Here is a 16,800-nt window from a genome sequence, read left to right on the forward strand (position 1 = left end):
CTTGCATATAAAACAGGCAGAACAATCCCTGCTTTTTCTAACTTTCAGACTTGTTTTCCAATTCGACTGCGATAAAACATGTGGAAGTGTTTTGGAATGTATTGTGCAGCATACAAATGGAAGTTAATAATCATTGCCAAGTCTGTTTATGACTCTTTTTCTTTCAATGGCTGTCCTTACTCAAAATGAGTCATTCCTCTTACTGCAATTACTTCAAGCTGATTATGTGTTCATTTTTCCCCCCAGCATCCTGCAGCCACACCAAATCTACTGCAGGTTTCTAAAACTTTTCTTCTGTATACTGCTTTATGTCTGCCCAATCAAAATTACTTGTCATTCAGTAGTTGTTTGGGAACATAGGTATTACCCATTAAATATTTGTTTCTCAGCTCAGTAGAATTAAGTTTTCGTAAATGAGGTATCTACATTTGACAATGCACTATATTCCAAGATCTTGTTCTTAGCCATATGGTGTTGTAAATTTACTGTTATACATGGCTCATAGGTGATGTTAATAAAGTTGTTTAAGAAACTGGATATGCTTATTGCAGGAATTCCACATCTGAGAAACTTTAACCCTGTTGTAACTGGTAACTAAGTATTTTATCATCAGAATCTTGATGACATATACACATTCAGCCCTATATGTTTACTTTATTGTACTTGATCTGTAGGAAAACAGGCCAAAGCTACCTCAGTGTTTGTTATTCCAGACTTGTGGGGCCTTAAATCCTCTTTCTAGACTCGTTCCCATATCTCTGACTACTGCTCTCAAATCAGTTACATTAGCTATAGAACTTCAGAGTTGTCAGAATTTAGCTACATACCTTATGGCTCTAAACATTTACAATATTACAGGGAACTGATGGAATGTTGACAATGAGACATCTAGCAGGACATCTACACATACGTAAGCTTTTGGCTCAAGTTCTTCTCCCCTTTTTAAGTCCATTTCTAAGCCTTTGGTAATCCTGTCTATCCCAGAAGGTCCTATTTCACCACATCAAATATCTGGAATCAACTTGAGTGGCAGATCATGAATGATGGAAGCAGCTGCTGAATGGGTCTAGGACACAAAGCGTCCCATGAATTGAAATCACATCAATCTGCTGCTATTGGTCATTCACTAACTTTGTTTCTTACCCAAACTGTAAACTTAACTTCAGGTTATGGTTACCCGTTCCACCTCAACACTTACCAACAGGTGACCCTGAGAAACTCGAAACAAGAGACAGGGGGTGTACTGTATACCAGGACTGTGACTATAACTGACTCCATGATGGCCTCTTTGTATCTCTGAGGAAAACAGAGTTGTTTTTAGAGCAACAGGCCCATGTTCTTTATATATATACATATATCTATTTAGTTTCAGGTGTACAAAACAACTTAATGATTCGACATTTACACAGCTCACAAACTTATAACCCCAACAAGTCTATTCACCATTTGACATCAAACATAGCTATTATAATGCCACTGACTATAAGTCCCTATGTTATACTTTACATCCCATGGTGTGTGTGTGTGTGTGTGTGTGTGTGTGTGTGTGTGTGTGTGTGTGTTTGTATACAGTTGACATTCAATATTATTTTATATCAGTTTCAGGTGTACAGTGCTGTAGTTAGGCATTTATATAATTCATGAAGTGATCCCCCTGATAAGTCTAGTACCCATCTGACACCATGCACAGTTTTTACATTATTGATTATAATCCCCAAACTGTATTTCACACCCCCATGACTATTTTGTGACTACTCATTTGTACTTCCTAATCCCTTTACCTTTCTCACCCATTCTCCCAACACCCCTCTGACCTGGCAACCATCAGTTTGTTCCCTGTATCTATGAGTCTATTTCTGTATTCACTTATTCTGTTCTTTATATTTTACACATAAGTGAGATCATATGGTATTTGTCTTTCTCTGTCTGACTTATTTCACTTAGCATAGTATCCTCTACATCCATCTATATTGTTGCGAATAGTAAGATTTCATTCTTTTTATGAAAGAGTAATACTCCATTGTATAAATGTACCACAATTTCTCTGTCAAATCATCTGTTAATGAGCATTTTGGTTGTTTCCATATCTTGGCTATAGTGAACAGTGCTGCAGTAAACGTAGGGCTACATACATTTTTTTCGTATTAGTATTTTGGATTTCTTTGGATAAATACCCAGGAGTGGAATTGCTGGGTCATAAGATAATTCTGTTTTTAATTTTTTGAGGAACCTTTAAACCATTTTCCATAGTGGCTGCACAAATCTGCAATCCCACCAACAGTGCACGAGGGTACCCTTTTCTCCACATTCTCGCCAACACTTGTTGTTTGTTGATTTCATTGATGATAGCCATTCTGACAGGAGTAAGGTGGTATCTCATTATGGTTTTTATTTGCATTTCTCTAATGATTAGTGAGGTTGAGCATCTTTTCATATGTCTGTTAGGCCCATGTTTTTTGGTAAGGGGTTTTTAACTTTTCAACCTCACCTGCCATGCCCTGGAAAATATAAGAACACAGAATTTATCTTGTGCTAAGATTATCATAGCCCAAATTGCTGACTATAAGAGATTATTACTAGCTTAGGTTTCAAAGCTTATTAGCCCATGAAGGCTGGGATAATCCAGAGAGATTCACACACACACACACACACACACACACACACACACACACACACACAAATAACTTTCAGAAAGTTTTTAATCTCATTTGAAGACAGTGAGACATTACTCAATATACCTTATAGTGGAAAATCTGACTGACAAGTGATCTTGGACTGTAAAATACCTGAGCTGTTCAAAAACCCAATGAGCCGTATTTTCTGTGATTCGACATAAAAATACCTTCTCTGTGATTGGTTTCACATAGCCAAATGTTTGAACAGTGCTAAACTCAACTGCAGGGATAGCATCTCTAGACATTACAGAATAGCGTTTATAAGTCCAAAAGCCAAGTTCTAAGATTCTTGGTGACCAGAGTATTGATTATATTAGCAGAAACAGAAATTTTCTTATAAGTTGCACCATGAGGCTACCATGGGTATACAGTATTTTGTTTCTTATTTCGTTGACAGCTATCATCCATTTGACACTGTTTATATAGACCTTATTGATATCCTAATGAAAGGGAGAAGGTTTGTTCGAAACTTAGATATATCCACAGTACTTTTAAGGGTTTAAGTTTCCTTCTTTCTTATCAACTTGGAGATGAGAGACTGCTCCCATTTCAAAACTCATGGGGAAATTGGAAAACATATTTTCATAATCTCTAGCGTGCATTGCAGTCTGCATTTTCTTTCTCTCTCACACCTCTTCTGTAGGTCCTTGCATATTAGGTAGACTTACTCCATTTCTCAGTGTAATTTTGGGAAAAATGGGGCATAGCATCCTTCCTTGGTTATCCCTTTCTTGTATCCACCACTAGAGACTAATGTTTTATAATAAGAATTAGATCCATAAGATCTGAAAAAAGATCAGTGTGATGGTTAATTTTATGTGTTAACCTGGCTAGACTATGGTACCCAGATATTTGGTCAAGCATTACTCTAGGTGTTTCTGTGATGGTATTTTTAGATTAGATTAACATTGAAATCAGTAGACTTTGAGTAAAGCAGATTATCCTCCATAGCATATGTGGTCCTCTTCCAATCAGTTGAAGGCATTAAAAGAAAAAGACTGACCTCTCTGAAAGAAGAGGGAATTCTGCCAGCCAATGGCCTTTGGACTTGAACTAAAATGTTGCCTCTTCCTTGAGTATGCAAACTGCTAGTGTACCCTGTAGATTTTGGACCTCCTAGCCTCCATAATTGTCTGAGCCAATTCCACAAAATAACTTTCTTTCTTTCTCTCTCTCTCTCTGTCTCTCTCTGTCTCTGTCTCTCTCTCTCTCTACACACACACACACACACACACACACACACACACATCCTATTTGTTCTGTTTCTCTGAAGAACCCTAATGCAATCAAGCAATTTCAGAATTATCTACATATAGGGAAAAACATTTGTAGTTTAGGTGAAATTAGGTTTTTTCTTTTTCTGTATATTAGAAGTGAAGATTTTAGTCCTTCATAAAAAGTGTGTCATCCTGGAAACTTCTCCTCTCTTAACTTGGCTCTGCCCCACTTCAGTTTATCTTTCTTACTATATGCAAAACTTCAATAATAGTAATAACAATAATTATTATGATAATAATAATTATTACTATTGGCCAAAGCCAAACTATCTCCTTGGCAAAAAGCCCATACGTTCTACAGAAGGTGATTACATTTCTTGGGTCCTTCCTGGGTTTATGATTTCAAAGGTCATCTCAATTCTTATTATAAAACTCTAGAAGGACATTTGGTTCCAATCCAATGAACAAGTTTGAAAATGAGTCATTGAATTCTAATTCATTCTTCTTAGCCATAAGAACTCTGAACATGTCAATCCTTTTACTAAATGAACTTTTCTGAAAACACATCTATGCATTTTCCCCCCAAAGGGAATATAGCCTAATTCTGTATTGAGAAAAGACTATAGAATTAACAAGCTCTGAATAAACATTTACAATGGACAGATCCCCAATACTCAGTTCAGGACACACACCTGGTATGCACACACACCCTAGTAGTTTTCAATAGCTATCTCTTTGTGGCCACAGGGATGGAGCAGACTTTGATTTTATTTTAATTTAATCTCTCTCTGATGTAAATTAGGGTAATTCTTATCAGTTCCTCTCACTACAAACCTTTTCCTCCACCTTGGCTTAGTCTTACCAGTTCTATTACAAGGATTCTACTAATAAAGATACTTATTAAAAGGTGACCACCTAAGTAAGGAGTTATTCTCTTTCTTCACAGAGATATGTCTCGTCCTTCAAAATTTACATAGGTGATCTGGATTTCAGGAAAGAAAAATCTCTTACTGATACCATACTCATAGCACAAAGTGATGTTAAGGGACTAGATTATGTTATGTGAAGTGCAGACACTGTAAAAGTGCCCATATTTGGAGCTTGCTTTTTAGAGGCTCCAGCCTCAGGTTGTTGGCCTTTGGCTCTTTTTGCCACTGTTTTCCATCTTCACTACAATGTCTAATGAGTTGCACAGATTCAGTACCTCATCCCCAAACTTGGCTCTCCTCCTCTGTTCCATTTACCCTTCAATGTTAAGCACATTTACTTCATTCCTTTAAGTGAGAAACTTGGGTGGTACTTTCACTTCTTCTCTTATAGTCTTCCGTATCTAATCACTCAGTAAATTCCTACTGATTCCTTATTCTAACAGCTATCAAATATATACTCTTCTTTACATCTCTACTACATCAATGTTTTTCTTTTTTTAATTTAGAAACGGCTTTATTAAGATATAAATGACATTCAGTAAACTACATATATTTAAAGATAACAACTTGATATGTTTTCTTTTTTTTTGATGAAAAAAATTCAGAGCAGTTTTAGGTTTACTGAAAATTGAATAAAACACAGCTCTCATGTATTCCTTGTTCCCAGACATGTACGACCTTCCACACTGTTGACTTCCTGCATCACAATGGGACATTTATTATAATCAATGAACCTACATGGGCACATCATTATCACCCAAAGTGCAGAGTATACTGTACGGCACACTCTGGGTGTTTTACATGTAATGGGTTTGGACAAACGTGCAATGATATGTATCTACCATTCTAGTATCATACAGAGTAATTTCACTATCCTAAGAGTCCTCTGTACTCTGCCTATTCATCCTTTCCTCCCCCTTAACCTCTAACAACCACTGATCTTTTTACTGTCTCCATAGTTTTGATTTTTCATGTTTTCCCCCCTTCGGGTTATGCATGCCTGTTTTAGTAGATCCCCTAAGAAATCTCCCTTTCCATTAATTTTCCATACAGAAGGTTGCTCTTTCTGATGCACAATGTGATCACACCCGGGTCGTGCTTCAGTGACTTCTCATGGCCTCCAGTGTGAAGTCCCTATTAGTGATCTAAAGCCCTTTGACATCCGGCCCCTGCTCACCTCTTTTCCCTCATTTTGTGCAACTTACTACCTCGCATATTATATTCTTGCCATACTAAAGTACTTGCAGTTCACAGAATAAATTGTGTTCTGTCTTGTCTATGTACATTTTCTCATTCTTTTATTTTCACTTTCCTAGGATTACATTTGTTCCTCTGATTACCTGGATATATTAAACTTGTTCCTCGAGTCTCGGTGTAGTAGCTTTCTAATAGTAAGTTAAGATAACCCCAAATCATGAATTCTTACACAGAATTCTGCACTAAGTTTTCCTCATTAGGATACAAACACTCTGTATTGAAAATACTTGTACATTAGGCAATAAGGTTCTTGAAGGTAGGAGTTGTACTTTGTTATTGTTTCTTCAGTACCTACCAGGCTTTTGTATTTCCATATATGCTCATTTTTCTTTGGTCTTAGTGAAATTCAAAGCAATACTAATAAGGAAACTGTGAATAATTTCCTACAGGACTAATGTAAATAAATTGTCAAGTCAGCTTCATATCTTAACATCGTTAGGTTTGGCACTCAGGTAAGGATATTATAGATTAGAATATGATTTCCTTGCAGATAGATTATTTCTTTACTTAGGAAATAAAAGGAACTTTTCAGTAAATAGATAGAGATATAGATATTTAGTTGTTTTACAGTGGATCTTATCATACAGGATCTTTTCACATGTTCTCAAGCCACGTTGAGGGTATTCAATGTCTTTAAATCCTATGATGACTAATCTTTGTACTTTTAGAAATAAACACTGGTATTGTAAAATGAATGGATCTAGCTTGTAAAAAAGCTACTTGTAATAAATACATTAAGTATCTAATAAACATTTGCTAAGAAAACTGCAAAGATCTAACAGCTGAAGGCTTTTAGTAGCGCTGCTTGAGAGCTCAATCCTTCTCACTAAGATACTGAAAGCTACTTGGTAATGTTGGAATGGTTCCTTACAATAACTGAGTTTCAATAATTGAGGAACATATATTACATATATATATTTTCTTTGTTACTATTTTTTTTACTTCCATACAGAAAGCTTGAGAGTTGACTGAATTAGTCTCCTTTAGCATCATTAATGTATTTAAGCCCTTCCTATCCTATTTATAACCTCTCTCCACTCCCCACCTTCTTTCCCATTTAAGTTCCGTCTATAAGTTTAACAAATGTCCACAGGTATGTGTACATGTGTATTATTTTACATAAATGATATTGCATCAGAATCATTCCTATCCTCAATTTGTACTCATAAAATTGTGCATAATGCAAAATGTATATCTTATTATGTATCTAACTGCTGAAGAGTATTTCATGGAATTCTATGTAATTTATCCACTTGCCTGAGATAAACCACATTGTTCCAATTACTTATTAACATAAACAGTGCTGCCTTCATATTTTCTTTCAGGCATAGATTACTGGATCATAGAGAATGTTTCTTTTCTTTTATTGAACGATGGCTGATTACAATCTGGAATGGCTACTTTGGTTGGTACTACTACCAGAAGGGAATGTGGGTTTCTATTTCCCCCCATGCTCTCAAACCTTTGACAGTATAAATACTGTTTTTAATAGCACTCTGAACACTCTGCGGTGGTGCCAACCTAACTCCTTGAATCTCTCTTTTTGCCTCTCTTCTACTGCACCTTTTTCATGCCCTTACATTTTAACATCAAATATGTCATGTAATTTCATTTGATTTTTCCAAATACAAACACATGATGATCTTCCTTGGATTAGAAAGTACATATTGTATACTTTTTTTTGTCTATAGTACTTAATGATGCATACACAAGTTATCTCTATTTTATGATGTTTTTTCATTCATATAATTGCTCATCAACTTTGAAATGCATTCAGTATGTAACTTTACTAACAATTGTCACCCCAACAAATCTTAAAAAAACAAAAACAAAGCATGCATTCAGTATTATCTTAATAGTTGAATACAGAAGCAAATTTTATATTTTTCATGTTTATACCACAGAAGGCCATCCTTAAAACTTATTGTATTTCCATCAAACTATGCCTTTCTATTGATTTACATAGTTTTGAGTATACACATGCACACACACACACACAACACATACACAGAGTATATTTTATGTCCTTGGAGGATATAATAATTTAATATTGTGTCCAAAGATTTCTGTGCACATTTTTTTCTCTTTTTTTATTTGTTTATTTTTTTCCTTTTTGACTTTCACTTCCCACTCTTATTTTTGTCCCTTTAGTCTTGTGATGACCTAGGTTAAAAGTAATAAACATATGTGTGTGGTTTCTTACCCATTTTGGTCATTCTTAAAATAGTGGGTTTATGTATAATAATATGCATTCTTCTTTTCCATGGTAACCATAGAAACAAAATCGGTAGGGAACAATGAGCTTTAGAATTTAGATGATTTGAAACAGGAACAAATATATCTCCTGCATCGAGGAGAACTTTTTTTAACTTTTTTTTCTCTCCAGTGAGTTAGGGAAGTAGGCTTTATGAACAAAATGTAGAGTGAACAAATATTTTTTCAATTATGTAAAAATGTTTTAATCCGATAAATATGGAAATCTTGATAGGGTGGTTTGATACAAATGATATAAAATCATCAGTTACGTTAGGTTAGTGGTTATAAAATGTGATGTTTTAGGAAATAAAATAAATTTATTATCTAAATTACATAATGGATCACCTTTCAAAAGTAGTTGCCAGAAATCACTATCATTTGTAACAAGTTAATAGATTTATTATTATCAACAGCTGATTGGTCCAAAAATAGATAAGAATGGTTATAAAGCTCAAACCTATGCCTTCAGGCTGCCGTATCCTTGATCTGTAATGAACATTTGCTTTGCTATATAATAAATTATCCAGAATTTATTAAAGGAAGCTCCATTATAATCTTTTATTAATAGTTAACTCTTGTTAAAAAGGAAACAGAACACCAGCTTATTTTTGCTAATGAAAAAGGTTTGTGTTTAAGGATTTGTAATCAAAAGCTCGAGATAGTTCATGTGCTGTTTTGACAAAACCATGCTACCTGTCCTTCTGGATAATCACAGCTACAGCTATAGCTTATCAGAAGTTGATGTGCTTAGGTGTGGCACAGGAAGACAGCAGGAGGTAAGGATATATTAAACTCCTTTCTGTCAAGGTGAATGCCAGTGTAATATGTGGCTTTGCTATCCCATGAACACGCTTTGATTAGGCAACATTTCAAGCAATATAGCATATTTAGGAATATAAAGGAGAAAAAGAAGGCGATTAAGCAGAATAAAGAGAAGTAGAAGAAGGAGGGAAACAAACACTGCCATCAACCACAGGTAGCCACTGTCATTCTGGTGTCTGCATCCACATAGAGAAAGAAACTAGATCATTATGTACGTGCTTACATAAGTGCATACTTTACACATTTTAAATAAACTTGACCCACAAGATATATATAGTTTTGTCTCTGTAGATTTGGGTGTTATTTTTAACATGTGATCAGCATTTTAAAATGTAGTCTTAGTTAAAATGTTTTATTTTGTAAATTTAACCTGACATATTTAAACAATGAATGGTTTGTTACTGGAAATTTAATGTTTCTAATTTTGTTTATGAATGATGTGATGAAAAATTTGTGGCATGCATTTTTGAGACCTATCTAATTATTTGTAAAGGACAGAATCACAGTAATGAAGTTACTGGGGTAAGTAGTTATATTTAAACATATTTTATAAATATAAGCAATACGATTTTTAAATAAGATTTTTATTGAAATGCTCTGTTGGGTTTATCTGGTACGTGTATCTCAGTGACAATCATCAGATAAATTTTAAAAGTTGAAACATTTTGGCAACCAAAATAAGTAAATAATGATCAACTGAGAATAAGTGTGTCTATAGTATAGAATTGAGGACTAAAGCACAGGATAGTACTTCTCTCCTAAGTGACAGAGCAAGGGGGTGATGGAGCCAAGGGGAAGACCCAGGCAATCCTCTGCTTCTGTGAACCTCATGCTAGTCTCTCTTTATTTGGACATGCAAAGTACTACACCAACACACACATACATATACATATATGTAGACAGATATACATATATATTATATGCACATATACTATAAAATATGTTATGTTCTATTATAGTATATTACTCTACAGTCGTACTATACTACACCACATTACTTTACATATATTCCCCTCCATACACTTTCCCACAAATGGTGGACCTAAAGAGACTTTCCTAATTTGTTGGCTGAGCATTTAATTTTAGAGAGAGCTCCAGATCAAAATTTTCATTTTTGTTGTCCAATGCATATTACTTCACTTGTTGAATTACTGTATTTTATTCCCCCATGCTCGTATTAATGAATATTCAGTCAGATTTCAATTTTTGCTATTCCAAACAGTGCTATAAAATAATCATACTACTTTGTGGACATGTGTGGCACTAAAGATTTTAAAGCATCGATTAATTTAAAAAAACACCCTTTAGAGAATTTATGATATGGTTAAAAATACTTAGCTCTTAGCTAAATATTGTTTAAATAACTTATATTTATAGAGTAATATGGATGCCAAACAGGGGAGGAGGGTGGTAGACGAGGGTAAACGGGATCAAATATATGGTGATGGAAGGAGAACTGGGTGGTGAACACACAATGCGATACTGTGTGTCCCTGATAATAAGACCTAGCCAGACCATCGGCTCTAATGAGTCTTTTGGAACAAAAATTAATATAAGACCCGGTCTTATAGTAAAATAAGACCGGGTCTTATAATATGATATAATAAATATAATATACTATAACATAATATAATATAATATAATATAATATAATATAATACAGGGTCTTATATTAATTTTTGCTCCAAAAGACACATTAGAGCTGATAGGTCTTATTTTCGGGGAAACAGGGTATATAGATGATGTATTTCAGAATTGTACACTTGAAACCTATATAACTTTACTAACCATTATCAACCCGATAAACTTTAATAAAAAAAAATTAAACATAATAAGTAAGGATGATCAGTCTACTACCTTACCACTTCCTTACACCAAATTCCCAATATCCAGAGGCAGCTACTGTAATCTCTTTTATTTTTTATTTTGAATTTATTGTAGTGACAATGGTTAGTAAAATTAGATAGGTGTCAAGTGTACAATTCTATAATACATCATCTGTATATCACATCGTGTGCTAATAACACTAGTATTTCTTGATTTTTCAACTATAGTAAATGAAGATGATCTTTTTCAGCCCTTCATTCTCACCGCCCCCAGCACATGTATATATATCTACATCTGTTCATCTTACTCAGGCAATAGGTATGTTACAACATTTGACTAGCATGTATATTGTAACAGCTAAGAAGATATTATTTAAATAAGATATATTGTTTTCTGGACTTTTCTTATTAGCTTAATTTTCAACATAATTCATCACGAGTTGTCTGAATTTCTGAAAGAATTTCTGAACAACATTCTCCATACTGTCAAGCCTGTCAGTTTTTCCTTGATGCTCCTTTTCCTGCTCTTTCTGGAAGCCTCCAGCCTTTTTCTTGGTGTGAATCTCTAAAATTCTCTCTCTAGGTGTACTGGTGTACTCCTCCATTTTGGTGCAGCTCACACTTCAAATAGTAACCTGAGAAAGTATGACTGAGAGATACTATTGTGAATATGTGTGTCTGAAAATGTCATTTATCTACGCTAACATTTCATTACCAATTTAGTCAGGTAGATAATTATCTTCTGCCCCCCCTCCCGTTGCAAGCTTCCTCCCAGAGTCTTACAGCTTCCAGTCACTTTAAAAACTTGATTCCTTTCTGGTTCGCAATTCTTTGTACAGCAACTTCTTGTTTCCTGTAATTTTGAAAGTTTTAAGACCTTGTTTGATTATTTACCTTTTCTAAAGTTTCACAACAATGTGTTTTGTTGTGGTTTTTCTTCATTTGTTTAAATGGGGCCTAAGAAGCACTTTCAATGTGGAATATAGTATCCTCCAGTTCTAAGATTTTCATACTACTTGTTTCCTAATTTTCTCTTCCTTAATCTTGTTTCCTCTAATTTTTGTTAGCTTCATGTATACCTCCTTTATTGGCCTCAGTTTTTGTTATTCCCTCACATTTTTATGTTACATTTTGTTAGTCCCTTAATTTTCTGAGCATCATCAATGTCCTATTTTCTAAGCAATCATCTCAAATTATTCTTACAACCCTTCTTCTATTGTTTTTCTTACTATTTCATTTTCAGTTTTTAAGATGACTGCCTCCCACAATATTTTATTTATTTCATAACATCTTTTTGCGTATGTAAACATTTTTCTACATCAAGGATATTAATGATAATTTTTTTCTGTTGCTTGCATTATTTTTTGTTTCTTTCAAGTCTGATGTATTTCTTATGACTGTTTGACCTCTGGCTTTTATGATCTGAAACTCTTAAGATTATTTGTCGATGAGCTTACACTGAAAGTGGGAATGTCTAAGAAGGACTGAGTTTGGGGGGAAAGGTTAAGAATTTGGTTTCGGCTAAATTTGAGATAACATCCTGAGATGTGAGTACCACTTTATAAGCATTACTGTGAAAAATGAGAGTGGAACAGGGCAGCCCACTGGAGCAACATCAGATCATATTTGTATACAGCTATGTAAATAGATATGATGTTAGATAGTCCAGTATGTGAACAGGTAGCTGAGAACATTTCAGACCTCTTTTCTTAGCAAATTACAAGCACACATTGCATTATTGGTAACTATGGTTACCATGCTGTACATTAAATCTCTGGAATTTACTCATCTTAAAACTGAAAGTTTACACCCACTGACCAACATCTCCCCATTTCCCCCAGCCCTGTACAACCACCATTCTACTCTGTTTCTCTAAGTTCAACTGTTTTGGATTCCACATACAAGTAATATCATGTAATACTTTTTCTTTTGTTTCTGGCTTATTTTACCTAGCATAATGTTCTCCAGATTCATCCACATTATCTAAATAGCAGGATTTCCTTCTTTTTAAAGGATGAATTAGATTTGATTATATATGTACGGCACAATTTCTTTATCCTTTAGCCACCAACGGACACTTAGGTTGTTTCCCTAGCTTGGCTATTACGAATAATGCTGCAATGGACATGGGAGTGCAGATATCTCTTCAATATCATGTTTTCCTTTCTTTTGAACATACACCCAGAAGTAAAATTGCTGGATCATGTTGTAGTTCTGTATGTAATTTTTTGAGGAAGCTCCATAGTATTTTTCATAATGGCTCTATGAATTTGCATTTCCATTGATAGTGTAAAAGGGTTCCCTTTTCTTTACATCCTCTTAACTTAAATATTTTCACCACATCCATGAATAGTAGCTGTGAGGTGATGGAAATGTTAATTAGCTGGATTTGGTAATCATTACGCAAGGTATACTATGTCAAAACACCATGTTGTGCACCTTAAATATATACAATTTTTATTATTATTTATACCTCAATAAGCTAGAAAAAAATCAAAAGTAAAATGAAAAAAAAATAAAAAGATGGTCAAGATGAGAGTACATGAGAATTTCTCTCATAATTGTCCTGAAGCATACAGGTTAATGATGATTCTCTGATGGTGTTCTCATTTTAAGTATTAAAATTATGTTGGTGTTTTTTTTGAACCATGAGCCCAGACACAGCAAATAACAGTTGAGCTATACATTCTGTTTTCTCTCACGTTGTGAATTCTGTAGAAACAACACGAGATTGTTTGCAGCTTTACTGATCTCTCCCTAGACTTCAACCCTGAGAGATCACCAAGAACTAAGTTGTTTGGTGTCACTATACTAGACTGGGCAGAAGGCGATGAATAAAAAGACCTTAATACGTGCAGGGGCCTCAGGGTCAAAAACAAGAATCTCCTTGCAGGCCACATACATTTGAAAGCTCCCCCCTCCACGGTTTTTAAACTTGTACCTTCATGATTTGATTTTTTTTTTTTTTTTTAAGTAGGAAAAGGGTAATTTATTAAAGAAAAGTCATCTGTGAGTTCCTCTACTTAGTCACGGGAACACTCGGGATTGAAACAGCCTCTTCCTAACAGCAAGTGGACTCTACAAGCAGCGCCTATGGGTCAATTCAAGTAGCATTTCAAGAACCCAGAGGGACCCCCCTGGAGGGAGGCGCTCCTCCCTGTGCACAACCACGTGTTTGTAAACACTGTCGCAGGCTGGCTGGACTGCGGGCACCCAAGTTTCTAAGCAGTAAGATTGAAGCATGAGAGCAGCCCAGCGCCCTGACAATCCAGGGCCGGGCTCTGAAGGCGGGGTCCGGGGACAGTCCCCCTCCCCCCAGGGGTCTCCCCACTCTCCCCACACTTGGTTGAAAATTAAGAGGTCCGCCCCCTCCCGACCAGGACCCAACCCCTCCTGGCCAGGCCGCCGGGGTGGCTCAGCAGCCAGGCACCGCCTAGGTGCGGTTCAGGGTCTGGAAGATTCTGGAGATCTGCAGCATGACCGGCCCGTCTGGGGTCATTCATCCACTGGGTGCTGTTCAGTGGGTTTTCAAGCATGTCTTCAAATGCTAGCAGTGTCTTAGGGTTGGACAGGCGCAGCTGCACAACTGGGTTCTCCAGGATGGCTTGAAAGAGAGGGCCGTCGGGGTGGATGCCTTGGTCCAGCAAATCGGCGAGGGCTTCGGGTCTCCCAGCAGCCGCTCGCAGGCCGCGTTCTGCCGGTTGTTGTTCACTCGGAGGGCGTCGAGCACTTCCTTCTCGTCAAACCCCATCGCCATCAGGGAAATGACGCTGGAGCATCGGGCCGAAACTCCCTTTTCCGCCGGATCTTCTTGCAGATTTCCGTCAGTTGGTGTCTTGGGCTGAGCCTCGGCCCCGCCCTCCGGGTGGGCGGGGCCTGGCAGGGGTGTGTCCATGGAGGGGTCCCCCGGGGCTCACGCAACCTCTCAGAGCTGAAGGGCCTTCCCGGCCCTGCTCTCCGGGAAGCCCACCTCCGTCCGCTGCCGCAGAGCCGCCTCGCCCACTCGCTCCTCCCCGTCCTCGTCCAGCATCGCGTTCGCCTTGGTGAATAACGACGGCGCAGGGGCTCAGCGCCCGCAGCTGCTGTGCCACCTCAGTGAGACACAGCAGGGTCTTCCGCAGCTCTGTCTGGAAGTCTCTCCTGCTGGTCTGGACCACGGCCTGGTCCAGGTCGCAGGAGGGCAGGCTGGCGGTAGCTCGGACTGTCCCTCTCGATCTGGGGCCTTCTGCTCTTGTTTTTTTCTTTTCTTCTGAGACGTCAGCCATCTTAGGGAGCGAAGATGGAGCATGCTTTTTCATCAGCAACAAGACATGTTGGTCTTGGATGTTCTCTTCCAAGATGGTTTTGGTATCACTCAGCACCCTCTTGGAGACTGTGTGTATTAATTTGTGATGGGTTACACTTTTGGGGCCTTCTAAGATGCCATGAGCACAGTGCCCTGCCGAGGGTCCTGGGTCGCCTCCCCCAGCCACTCGACACCGTCGGACGCACAGACGTGCAGCCGCAGCACATTGCCCGCAAAAATCTTCTCCTTTTACAGGAACATCGCACCGCCTCCACCGCCGGGGCCCTGAAGGTCACCGGGAGGGCAGGCGGGGCGGGGGCGGGGCCAGGCCGGAGTAGTCGCCTTGCTCCGCTGCCAAGCTGCCCGGAAGTGTCATGATTTGATTTTTTACATAATCTAGGTGTATAAATTTGTGTGTATACATATATAATAAATATACATGTACAATAAATATACTGTATAGTAAACATATGTATGCATATATGTTGTCACACAGCATCCTAACCGTCTGTCCCTTCCACCCTTTCCTTAGAGAAAGAGGGTTGCGGGGTTGTCCCTTTAGGGGTTGACTTTTATAAGTTCTCTCTCATGGTCCCAACATGCTGGGTCTGCAGCCAAAGACGAGTAAGATCCCTCAAAGGAGGGACAACTTAAGCCAGGCGGGACCCCAGGGACCCCCATGAGTTAACCTTAAGTTGTGAGGTGTGCCCATCCTCCAACACTTTCTGGGAAGCTGCTGACGCATGCTTCAGATGTCCGGCACCCTATTGTGCAAGGAACAGTAATTGAGCGAAACCAGCTTGCTCTGCGCTGACCTCATGGGATAATTGCTTTGAGAGATCCGCTCCCCCAGGGATCACACACACCGCACCTTGTTCATGTGGCGATGACATGTATAGGTTGCTTTGGGACAAAATGATTGGGTGATTGGAAATATGCTAATTGTATTGGTGGTGTCAGAGTTTTACAGACCCTGCCCAAAATCATGTGATGCCTATTGTAAAAAATCAATAAATACCCACGACGACCCGATTCAGGGCTCCAGTCTCTTGAGGCTGTGAGTCCCTTGGTCCTCTGTGGTTTCTTTGCATTCAGTGTCTCTTGTCTCTTTCTTTAATAAACCTTAACCCTCGCCGCCTCCCTCGTCCTTTCCCACTTGCTTGTGTTGTGCAGGACGCGACACATATACGTATGCTATATGTATCTATACATTTTTCTATTTCACAACTAACAAAAATTAAAAAATTATATTTTTGTTTTTACTGTTCATTTTTCATCTTAAAATTTTCTCAACTAACTTGATTCCTTCCTTTACGTATTAATAGGAACAGTGGTTCATGATCAAATATTTTTAAATTAAAATTTTTAATATAATCCTCCAAAAGTTAGCCTTTAATAAAAATTATATCAGGTCAACCAATTTACTTAATGTACATATGTGTATACATACACACAAACAGATATGGTTACCCTTGTTTTGTGGAGCTATTATTGAATCTCTCTTTTTCATTTATGACCATACTAGGCAATTAA

The 16,800-nt window shown here is 37.5% G+C and overlaps 1 pseudogene across 1 annotated transcript; it reads right to left on the reverse strand.

Moving 5' to 3' along the window:
• Positions 1–14,415: 14,415 nt before the first annotated feature.
• On the reverse strand, positions 14,416–16,147 carry LOC308496899 (ubiquitin-associated domain-containing protein 1-like; annotated as a pseudogene). Its single transcript has 3 exons — positions 16,139–16,147; positions 15,957–16,031; positions 14,416–15,513 (listed from the first exon to the last, which is right to left on the reverse strand). The product of its transcript is annotated as a ubiquitin-associated domain-containing protein 1-like (transcript).
• Positions 16,148–16,800: the final 653 nt, after the last annotated feature.

This window comes from Rhinolophus hipposideros (genome assembly GCF_964194185.1).
Source record: "Rhinolophus hipposideros genome assembly, chromosome: 4".
NCBI classification, from domain to species: Eukaryota; Metazoa; Chordata; class Mammalia; order Chiroptera; family Rhinolophidae; genus Rhinolophus; species Rhinolophus hipposideros.